This window comes from Odontesthes bonariensis, chromosome 22 (genome assembly GCF_027942865.1).
Source record: "Odontesthes bonariensis isolate fOdoBon6 chromosome 22, fOdoBon6.hap1, whole genome shotgun sequence".
Taxonomy (NCBI): Eukaryota; Metazoa; Chordata; class Actinopteri; order Atheriniformes; family Atherinopsidae; genus Odontesthes; species Odontesthes bonariensis.
In genome coordinates, this window is record NC_134527.1 from 29,955,247 (window position 1) to 29,967,281 (window position 12,035).

At 40.9% G+C, this 12,035-nt stretch overlaps 1 protein-coding gene across 5 annotated transcripts in view; it reads left to right on the forward strand.

The window, feature by feature from the left end:
* The first annotated feature begins 7,848 nt into the window (after nt 1-7,848).
* Nucleotides 7,849-12,035, forward strand: part of zmiz2 (zinc finger, MIZ-type containing 2) — a 45,222-nt gene continuing 41,035 nt past the window's right edge. The window contains exons 1-2 of one of the 5 annotated variants that reach the window (XM_075455235.1): nt 8,760-9,091; nt 9,522-9,543. The gene's annotated coding sequence lies outside the window, so the exon portion shown is untranslated. Of the gene's footprint in view, nt 8,015-8,209; nt 8,389-8,480; nt 8,696-8,759; nt 9,092-9,521; nt 9,544-12,035 lie in introns of those variants that run through there. The other 4 variants (XM_075455236.1, XM_075455234.1, XM_075455233.1 and 1 more) reach the window with 4 other exon arrangements.

Here is a 12,035-nt window from a genome sequence, read left to right on the forward strand (position 1 = left end):
CTTATTTCCTTATCCTTTCCTTATTATATATTCATACATGTATATTCACTGAACCAGAGAGTGCTCCAGCTACAGGGGGATCACACCACTGTGGTTCTCACAGTGGTACAGACCTTTACCCTCGCACTTACTGAGGGCATCATGGGAGTCTGACCGTCCAGTCTATATGTATGGACATGGAAAAGACTTAAAACCCTGTTCCCTGAGGGATTCTGTGGGAGGTGCTGCCGGAATAACCAAATTAAGAGCTGTGTCCATTTAGGCACAAAATTTTACGGTGCGTGTTGGACTCCTCCAGGGCTGCCTCATGCCACCGATCCTGTGTGTGGTTTTCATGGACAGGACCTGGAGGTGAAGTCGGGGAGCAGAGGGCGTCTGGTTTGGGAAGCTCAGGGTTACATCTCTGCCTCCTGCAGACGATGTGGTTGTGTTTGTTCACACGAGTGTGAAGCAGCTGGGAAGAAAGTCAGCTCTTCCAAAGAGAAATGTCTGGGTTTCCCTCCTGAACATGCTGCGTCCACGACCCGACCTTGGATGAGCAGAAGACGATGGATGGATATACATATATGTGCTCTATATTCAGTATGCAGTGCCTGTTCTCCACAATCACACACCAATGAACATATCAGGGGTAATGTAGAGCTGAGCAGTCTAATAGCTGAGCCACGGGTGCCTAAATAAGACAAAATGTTATGAAATTAGTCATACTGTTTGAGTGTCTTTGTAGCACATAAAATCTTGGAATATTACAAATAAAAGACAGGACTAATTCCAAGCTATCCAGTTAAGTCTAAATAATGAAAAAGCATCTTTAGTTAGAATAGTATCTCCTGTAATTTGATGCCGTGTTTGAACCAGTGATTTTTTTCCTTAAATTTATTCAGGAGCAACCATAAGGCGAAGAAAACAATCAATTTTAAACACAATAAATCTCTTTACACCAGGTCAAACAGTTGTACTCCCAACTCATCCAAACTGCAATTTACAGAGAGAGAGAGAAAAAAAAACACAATTCAAGGGTATTATGGCATGAAGGCACCTTTTATAAATGTCTTTTGTAGTGTTTTAACAATGATAAAAGAAGCATTTAGTTTCAGCATACATACAGAAGAGCTAAAAAATCCTGACACTGTTGTGGATTTTACAATATGTTAAGACTGGTTTTAAATGCAAACATCATAACAAAATTCACTCACACCCAGTCGATGTTTTCATACAGACTCAAAATTGAAATAAGTTTAATCTACTGTTCACCGAGCCAGTGTTGTGTGTGTTGTAAACACAAGATGGCGGCATTGAGATACGATAATACTGACTTCATGGAAGAGGGACGACTTTTACCTTTTATTCTTTCATCTAAAACTACTGGTTGCTGTCTTTGAGAAGAGCAACATGAAGAGAAACTAAATAGAACTTTTTACTTGCACCAAATCAACAAGCTGCAACATTAAATAGGTTACCGACCTGTTAATGTGTCAGTTCAAACTAAACTTATCAAAGTTTTAACTTATTAACTTAACAGGAAGTCACTGTTCTGAAAAACAAAATTCAAACAAAAAAAGGTTAATTTATTCCAGTGAGAGCAGCCGTTACATAAGTTCTAACCTGTTGAAAATCTGATAGTTTTGAAACATGAATCATAAGGTCTCATATGGTTTAATGAGGATAAACAAAACCACACAGATCATCCACAAATAGTTTAGTTTCGCAATCACTGCAATGGATTTCTTTCTAGTTACATAAACGTGGCTTTTTGAAAAAAAGAAAGTAATTGAATAACTTTAAGATTGTGTATTTGGTCCCTTTTCCTCAGTAAGAATAAAGGATAAATCAGTAGTTTAAGACAACGTGACAAATCAGTCAGAAAATAAGACAGATGGGTGACCAATCTGTTAAAAACGTGTAATTTCAGCTCTATACACTGCGCAAAGTGATTGGAATTAAATCTATTAAAGGTAACGTGAGATGAGGCGTCGCTGTGGTGCTGAAAACTGTATTTCATGGGGTGGTCACACCTTAAAAAAGGATCAGTTCAGAATGCTGCATCCATTGTTGGCTGCAGCTGAAATTATGAACCAAGATAAATGAGTCGGACCAGAGTATACGCCAAAAGAAGCAGAGCCCCTGCTTTCCACGTCTTCATCAGACAGGTGATGATACATAAAATATGCTTTACACAGTAAAAGTGAAAAGAAATAAGAACCTCTGCATTCTTTTACACAAGCAAGAATTTGACCTCTGCTTTGAAACCATCTGAAATGTCATGAACACAGAGCAATTTCTGCTGCTTCTCCAACTTCAGAGTATAGCAGATAAAAGAAGTCCCGAAGACGTAAATGATTATATGTCATTAACGGACTATTCATAGAGATACGTCCATGTGTAATCAGCATTTCACTGAGTTAGCTTTATACTTAGAACAGTAGAGGTGTTGTCAGAGGATCTAGTAAAGAAGAGGCTCTGACACACTGATTTTTATCGTTTCTGTATCATTTATCTTCTCTGTGTCACAAACAAAAGAAGTAAGAACCTAAATTGCACTTCATTATGATTTATTACATAATTACGCTTCGAGTATAAAATATGGAGCTGATAGGTGACCAATGCTGGTAAATAAAGGGTGAGCAGCAAAAAGTTACCCTAAAATCTAAAATAATGACATAATAACCACAGAATTGGATGAAAAAACTCAATTCATAGTACTTCAGTAAATACATGTAAAACTAAGTGAACCCCTATCTATCTAGAAGCACCTTTAGCAGCAGAAAGTTGAAGTAATGGTTTCCTGTGGGACGTTATCAGTCTCTCTCATGGTTGAGGAGGAATCTTGGCCCACTCTTCTTTCCAGCGCTGCTTCAGCTCATTGAGGTCTGCAGCATTGGTTTCTGCACAGCTCTCTGAAGGTCTGAGGTCTGGACTCTGACTGGACCATTGCAACACCTTGATTCTTTTCTTTTTCACACATTCTGCTGTAGATCTCCTGCTGTGTTTGGGATCATTGTCCTGTTGATAAGCCAGTTTCAGCCCAGCTTCAGCTGTCGGACAGACAGCCTCACATCTGACTCTAGAACACTTTGGTATCCAGAGGAGTTCATGGTGGACTCAGCAACTGCAAGGTGCCCAGGTCCTGTGGCTGCAGAAAAAGCCCAGATCATCAGCCCTCCACCACCGTGCTTGACAGCTGGTGTGAGGTGTTTGTGCTGATATGCTGTGTTTGGTTTCCTCCAAACGTGCTGCTGTGCATTATGAGCAAACTTCTCCACTTTGGTCTGCTCTGTCCAAAGGACATTGTTCCAGAAGTCTTGTGGTTTGTTCAGATGCAGCTTTGCAAACCTAAGCTGTGCTGCCATGTTCTTTTTAGAGAGAAGAGGCTTTCTCCTGCAGCCCTTCCAAACAAGCCACACTTGATCAGTCTTTTTCTAACTGTGCTGTCACAACTTTAACCTTTAACATGCTAACTGAGGCCTGCAGAGTCTGAGATGTAGCTCTTGGGTTTCTGACCTTGGGGTGACCTTGCTGGGACGTCCACTCCTGGGCAGATTGACAGCTGTCCTGAATGTTTTCCACTTGTGAAGAATCTTTCTCTCTGTAGAATGATGGACTCCAGATAGTTTGGAAATGGCCTTATAACCCTTCCCAGGTTGATGGGCAGCAACAGCTGCTTCTCTAAGATCATTGCTGATGTCTTTCCTCCTTGGCATTGTGTTAACACACACCTGAATGCTGCAGAGCAGAAAACTGACAGAACGTCTGCTTTTATAGAGGTGCTCACACTGCCTGATGATCAGTTAATCAGAGCATTGATCAGCAGCAGGTGGCTGTTACTTACCCTCTTAGTTCCTGTGGAAGCAGTAAGGGTTCACTTATGTCTTTTTTTGTTATATAATGCCACAGTGTAATATATCATGTGTTGTTGTTCATCTGAAGTTGTTTTTACCTCATTTTAAGACCTGGTGAGGACCAGATGATTCATTTAATTGTGTTATTATACATAAAACCTTATAATTAAAAGAGGGCATACTCTCTTTTCACATAAATGTAAACTCAACTATATGCTGGAGCCTATCCAGGGATTCAGAGTTAAGGCACAGCAGGACAGACTGGCCCAGCTGTTGCAGATGTTGAGGTCAATGCACCTACATGAAGACTCAGCAGAGGAACATTTACACGCCTGCTTAGTTTCCACCAACATCAGAACAGAAGCGTAGGCTTGGCACCAGATGGTCGTAGGAGTGGCATGTTAGAACGATGGAAAATCTGAGGTTGAAGGACAGAAGGATCGTGAGAGTTCACGCTAATTGCCACGAACTGCTCAGAAGCTGTGAAACGGGAGCAAAACTACAGGCTCAGATCATCCAAACGGACACAGTTCACACCATCTGTGTGAACGGAGGGTCACACAGATGGTGTGAATCGAGCTGGATACCAGACACATGAGGAGAAGCTCTCATCTGCTGGAACAGATGAAACACAACAGTCAAACAGTGTTAAACAACTGTGTATTATTCAATTACCACAAATAGGTCTCACACTTTAAGGTGTAATTAACAGATTATCCAGCAGGAGTATCCATCTGAGCCAAGCTGCCTCAGAAAACTGCAATGACCATTTTAAAGCGTTTTCCATAAGACTGATTGATCATTAGATAATTGTTCCTTGTGGCCCTGCTCGGAGGCTTATATTAACTAAGGCAGTCAAACATCAGAATCTGTCAGCTTGAGTGTAGCCCTGGGTGAAGTCGTTAATACTGTCAGATGGGGTTCACTGATCATTGTAAAAGGAGTATGAAGTGGGCTGCAGAACTGTCCGGGCTATATGTCGTCCCTCGCCCAACGTCAGCTGGCACATACAGTAAAGATGCTACCGGATTTTTTTTATTTGTGTTGTTTATTTAACAAAAAGATTCAAATAACACACAGCTTTAACTAGAGTAAGCAAAATATGATGTAAAACAACAGCTTTGATATAAAATTACAGGCACAGCTTAAAGAATAGGGGAGACATCAGAAATTAATTGTGGTTGATCAAAGAAAAAAACCTTTAATGTTACTAATTTTGCAGGCAGGATGTGCCTGTAAAAAACTGTTTTTTTGTTGTTGTGTTTGGTGAACTGTTTGCTGAATTATTTGTTTTATTTTGCATTAGGTGAACTATTTTTTGTTTTGTTGTGTTGTTGTTGTGTTTTCTGTGTTGTTGCATTTGCTGTGTTGTTGTGTTTGGTGAACTGTTTTTGTGTTGTTGTGTTTGGTGAACTGTTTTTGTGTTGTTGTGTTTGGTGAACTGTTTTTTTTTGTCATTGTGTTTGGTAATCTGTCTGGTGAACTGTTTGCTATGTTGTTGTTGTTGTGGTTGGTAAACTGTTTTTGTGTTGTTGCATTTGGTGAACTGTTTTTGTTTTGTTGCATTTGGTAAACTGTTTTTTGTTTTGTTGCATTTGGTAAACTGTTTTTTGTTTTGTTGCATTTGGTAAACTGTTTTTTGTTTTGTTGCATTTGGTAAACTGTTTTTTGTTTTGTTGCATTTGGTGAACTGTTTTTGTTTTGTTGCATTTGGTGAACTGTTTTTGTTTTGTTGCATTTGGTAAACTGTTTTTTGTTTTGTTGCATTTGGTAAACTGTTTTTTGTTTTGTTGCATTTGGTGAACTGTTTTTGTTTTGTTGCATTTGGTAAACTGTTTTTTGTTTTGTTGCATTTGGTAAACTGTTTTTTGTTTTGTTGCATTTGGTGAACTGTTTTTGTTTTGTTGCATTTGGTAAACTGTTTTTTGTTTTGTTGCATTTGGTAAACTGTTTTTTGTTTTGTTGCATTTGGTAAACTGTTTTTTGTTTTGTTGCATTTGGTAAACTGTTTTTTGTTTTGTTGCATTTGGTAAACTGTTTTTTGTTTTGTTGCATTTGGTGAACTGTTTTTGTTTTGTTGCATTTGGTAAACTGTTTTTTGTTTTGTTGCATTTGGTAAACTGTTTTTTGTTTTGTTGCATTTGGTAAACTGTTTTTTGTTTTGTTGCATTTGGTGAACTGTTTTTGTTTTGTTGCATTTGGTAAACTGTTTTTTGTTTTGTTGCATTTGGTGAACTGTTTTTGTTTTGTTGCATTTGGTAAACTGTTTTTTGTTTTGTTGCATTTGGTGAACTGTTTTTGTTTTGTTGCATTTGGTAAACTGTTTTTTGTTTTGTTGCATTTGGTAAACTGTTTTTGTTTTGTTGCATTTGGTAAACTGTTTTTTGTTTTGTTGCATTTGGTAAACTGTTTTTTGTTATGTGGTGTTTGGTGAACTGTTTTTTGTTATGTGGTGTTTGGTGAACTGTTTTTTGTGTCGAGTTTGGTGAACTGTTTGCTGTGTTTTTTTCTTTTCTATTAGATTTCTGACAGCTGATCAGACAAAATATGATGTCAACTTGGACTTCAGAGGATAATTTGTGGGCATTTTAAATATATACACTGAACATTCAGTCAATTCTCCTGGTGGAGTTTGTGGGGGGTGTTTGATGATGCTGTGGGTATAGATTAGGATCACGTATGGCCCAAGGACATGACAGTAGAGTCTTGGAGGAGCCCTAAGGCCGACGCTGTCATGTGTTCTTGTGAAAACAGTCATGTGAGCTGCTCTCCCAGCTGCATCCACACGGTCCATGGTGTGGTCGTGTTTTTCCACACGAACAGTAAACAGCGGTTTTAGTAGGCTTGGCCAGGGAAAGGGTGGAGGTCTCTCTCTGTGTGTTTGAGTGTTATTCTAGGTCAGCCATTTCCCTGGAATGTTCTGCCTGCTGCCAAAGAGAAGTCACTACAAAGGAATGCACACATAACACTGCAGAAACACAAGGATGACTTAAAAAGGCCTGAAAGTGAGGAGACACAGGCAGCGTTCGCCTCTCTTCATATGCCTCCTGTATTTAGGACTTTTAGGCAAGAATGCTCTGAATAGCACCCCGAGTTGAAATAGGTGCACACAATATGGCCAACCATGTTCTGCATGAACTTGTGTAACTCTCCCCATGAGCAAAATTAATTGTTTTAGAGATGGAACACTTTTTTTTTGCATCTGAGCTGCTGTAAAAAACAGAGATGAACAGGAGTTTAAATCTGCTTCGCTTTTCCCTTTTGTCTCCTCAGCCCTCCCCTGCTCCCTGCCCTGAAAGTCTGGCCGCTCTCGGCAGCGACGGTTGTTCAGCCCGGGAGTCAGAGCAGGGTCAGCGCCTCAGCCGTGAGCGCCCTGTCTGCTTTTTCCGCGCGGTTATGGAGGCTCCTTCCTGTGACATTGTGAAATGACTGCAGTAGATTGGAATTGTGCATGATTGTACTATGCGGCAGGTCGTGGGGGAGGAAGCAGCGAGGCAGCTGCAGCGCGTGGAGAGTAGAGGTGGTGGTGGGGGGGTGATATGGATGAAAACAAAAAAAAAAAAAAAAAGAAGAAATGGGAAATCTTGGGAACCTGTTTCCAGGGCAACAGAGGTCTGAAAAACACAGGCAGGTTGGACTTTTTATTCTCCATGCTGCACTGCCCTCTGGCAAGAAACTGCAGACACCTCTAATGACTCCAAAGCACTGGCTGGGCCTGCTGCTAACATACTGCCAGATTCCAAGTGACACAGGCGATGCCTCCATGTGTGTGTGTGTGTGGGGGGGGGGAGGGGGGGGGGGGGGGGGGGGGGGGGGCAGTTCTAGCACACATGCGACGCATGTAGGTGTAGAAGGTGCATGATTGCAGCCAGTGAAAATAACACACCATGCTGCATGATGTATGGATCATACATACGTGATCATCTGCAGGTGACGTCATGCTGAATGATCCCCCCCCTCTTTCTCCTTTTCTTTCTCTCTAAAATGATCTGCTGCTCTGGTCTGCAGTCTTTCAGCCGCCAGGAGGAGGGACAGGGAAAAATCTTTCTCCGTGGGTGACATTAACCCTGTGATCTCATGAATATATTATAGAGGATTATTGAGGAATGAGCGAGGCATAGTGAGCTGCCAAAGCACAGTCTGCAACAGCTTATTCTCATTTAGTGAGCATCAAGGTAATTCACACTCACAAATGTGCAATTAAAAAAAAAGAAATATGAAAAAACTTTACAGTCTAGAATACTGTAATCGCTCCTTTAATGTGTGTGTGATGTGAAAAGACGTAAAGCATATTATCAACAGCGCAAACGTACTCAATAAAACGGTCATCTCGTCTTGTCTCGTTAACCCCACTGCGACACTGGTAGATAATGCTGCGTTCAATCGACCTCGGATATGGGACGTCGTGTTTCAAAACAGCGCGATTATTAGCCTCAGTGCGCCTGATGCAGAAAGTTGCTTTGTCTCTTTCCTACGAACACCAAACCTTTGTTGACAACCACGAAGCTCACTTAAATGAAGAAACAGAGGAGCAACGAAGGCGCAACAGGTACGTTATCTGTTGTTTAAACAGATTCAGAGTAAGACAGTTAAGCTTTAGCTCCTACTATTCGGGTGGCCTTATAGTTGAATGATATAAATTGAGGATTTAGAGATTGTAAAAGCTTACCCGAGGTACTGAGAAGGAATTCCGAGTTTTGGGGGGGCGTTTTCTTTCAAATGTCAAAATTAGATTCCGGACATTCCGAGTTCTTACTGTTGCTCGAATGCAACATTAGCTAACGTCGTTTAGCTAAGCTAACATAACTGTCTACTATAAAGCGGCTTCATCGTCTGGCAGCCGGAACCTACTCAAGGTAAGCTTTCGGGTGATTATTTTAAAATCAGCAGCTTAGGATCTTCAAGCTGCTGCTGTCGTTATCGCGTAGATAAGTGCTGGTAACGTAGCACAAGGCGGCGTTACACAAACTTAACAGTGAGAGCTAAGTAGCCCTCAGTTAGCTCACGGCGGTAGGCAGCGGCGGAGCCAGCAGCGTGTTAAAGCCCCTCCGCGGCTCTCTGTTTCCAGTCCTCCGCTGGCACTTAACACAGCGACACATTATACAAACTTAAAGCAGCGAGGCTGCCACAGCAACACGCTGTAAAACCACCCAAATCATGACTGCCTGTTTGTTTTTTTCTTCACATTTACTCTTGTTTTAACCGTGAGCTTCAACCTCAGTGTGTCTGCGTTCACCGATCAGCCCGTCCAGGTAGGTGAAACAAAACATCTGCTCCTCTCATTTTTAGTGATGGGAAACACACACACACACACACACACACACACACACACACACACACAGACGGAGAGGCTGGACTCGTGCACACACTGTGCACACTGCTGAAATGCTTTGTTCTGATCTGCTGCATGTTTTTGTTTGTGCTGGAGATGCATTTACGGATTGAATTATGAGCATTGATGGACATGCTTGCAAAACGGCTTCACTGTACTGCAGAAATATTACATTGCAGATATTTTTATGTAATCCATATCTAGATCTATACGGATCTGGATATACATGCATAGGAATGACATGGTCAGATCAGTTTGGAGAGCATTTAATAATGTAGGAAGATTGTGGTGCAGCTTCGCTTGGAAATAATAATTATTATTTTTTTATTATTTTTTTTTTTTTTTTTTAGACTTGCCAATGCAATAAAGCAGGTGAGTGCAGCTCTGCTACTGAAGTGATTTTTGGAGGGAAAATAATAATGCATTTAGTTAACTAGACCTGACCCCCGCTGCATTTCTGTTTCTATGATAGTCCTGTATTACTCCAGGCTGCAGTTAGTGATCTAACGGGGTATAATTCAGAACTGGCTTTGCACTTGTAAAGCTTTGTGATGCCAGATTGAATTATCACACAAATTGTCTGTGTTGCCTCCTGTCGTTTTGCTTGTTGTGGCAACAGTTGTGTAAGATACTACCAACAAAGTGCCTGCTCCTGGGCATCATTATCCTTCCTGTTGTCAACTTAGTTTGCATTTTGCTTTGCAACCAATTTTCTTCTCTATTCTTTACTCTTTTCTCTGAGAAGAGTGCTTCTCTTGGGGTTATTTTATTGCAAATGAGATAAATTTGGTTTATTTCCCCTTTGTATCAAGCAGTAAAGGAGTTGTAGTTGGCCTGAGTGAGCCAGTGCTTCTTCTGCATGTAGCTGTGTACACCTGCTCTGTGTGAGTGGTGGCACGTGTGATTCATTGATGCAAAGCACTTTAAAATACAATCACCACAGTGGGTGGAATCCACACGAACCACAAACTGAAACAGTGAGAGTCCTGCACATTTACAGCAATACACGGGAAGTTTCTGTCTCGTCGAATAAGCCACAAAGATGCCGTCGAAACCCCAACGGAAAAAAAAAGTCAAGAGACCGTAAAGCAGAGCGATGTGAAGTTGTGAACTGCGGTATCTCAGCCGCTGGGTGCTCCAGGCCGGAGTCGGGCTCAGGAATCTGCACAACAAAAGTCGATTCCCGTCAAAATAAGTCCAAACATACCCACACACTGCAGTGGCATTAATTACAATTAGCCCACATTTGTGACTAATCTTCCACATATTTTCTGATATCATGATCCTGAGCTTTTGATTGACACATCACTCGAGCCAATGGGAGCACGTGTGTCGCTACAGTCGCCGACGATGGTTCATGTTGAAAGGAAGCTCAAGTTCCACTTGAATTGGATGGCAGATGAAACTCTGAAAATGAGTATATTTCTTTTGCATGGGTAGCTTTAAATGTCTAATAAAGAAGGCAAGGTGAAGGCAAAGCAGCTTCTTTTACACTTCTTAAGCTTTTCTACTCATTTCTTTTTTAGATTTATTTACTACTTAATGCTTACTCCAGCGTTTCTTACTGGACCGATGTTTGAAGCTTGTGTCCTGTTTTTTAAGGCACTTGGGATTTCCTCTGAATGATTTAATGTAATGTAAGTTGTTGAGAGTAGTTGAAAGTGTTTTTTATCCACATTTATTACTGTAAGTAGAGCTGTTTGAGATTAGTGGCCCCTTTATCAGAGGAATGTGGCTGTTTACTAAAAATCCTTTGGGATTTCCTATTTTGGATAACGCCTGGGCAGACTCTTGGAGAAAAAAAAAAGGTTTTTCTTTCTTTTTATTTTTTTTTGCCGTAGTGTTATCTAAGCTGGACGAGGAATTGTGTCAGGCTGTGGTCTGTTTGTGGTTTCCTGCTAATAGGTTCCAACTCTAGTCATCTGCAGACAGCTGTTTGCCAAAAAAGACAAAGAAAATAACTTAATTTTCAGAGTTTTTAGTCTGGGTGAAAAATTGTGAGTGTTGCTTGACGAAAGACACACGAATGCTTCCTTCCAAGCTGTTCTTGAACAGCATTGGGCTTGCTGTGGGTTTGCCTGTGATGGGCATTTTAGGCGGATTTCACTGGAATGATACGAGGTTAATTGATCCCACACTTCCTGCCATGTGACTGTTATTCATCATCTTATGAGCAGCTACTACTTCACCATGAGCATGATTTTCATGAGGAAATAAATGTTTTAGGTCAAACCTGTTTTTATGCATGGATTGTTGTTGTGCTGGAGAGTGTCTCTGAGGTGAGGTAGCCAGAGCCTGTTTTTCCCTCTGGCCATGACTTCCTGGATGTATCATGGGTACAATAACATGTTGCCATGGCATGAAGCCAGGCTCAATTAGTTTGGGTCTGTGTTGACACGAAAAGACCGAGATGTCCCTTTTAATTCCACCTCTTAAACCGGAGGTTAAAAGCAATCGAGTTAACAGTGCCGCCATTTTAATGTAAAGAAGATATTCATTGATTTATTCACTCTGAATGTGATGTTGGGAGTGCTGGGATGTACTTTGTGGATTGTTTTTGTGCTTTTTGATGAAAGGAATACTTGCTGATTATGGTAATTCTTGTCCAAAGGTGTTTTTTGAAGACAGAAAACAGTTTGTGTTGTTCATTCAGCTAATTCTTTAGTCCTCCCTCTGGGATCGAGGTGCTCTGTGTACTTGGACTGCAACATCAAATATTTTTCAAATATTCATGTCATCATTTAGTCTGTGAATGTTCCAGACTGGCATGTTTTTAATTTACCGTCTCATATGGCATATGCCACTGAAATCTGGTCATTTGTTGTATTTCCTTCATGGTAGTTGGCAGAGTTAATGAGTATAAA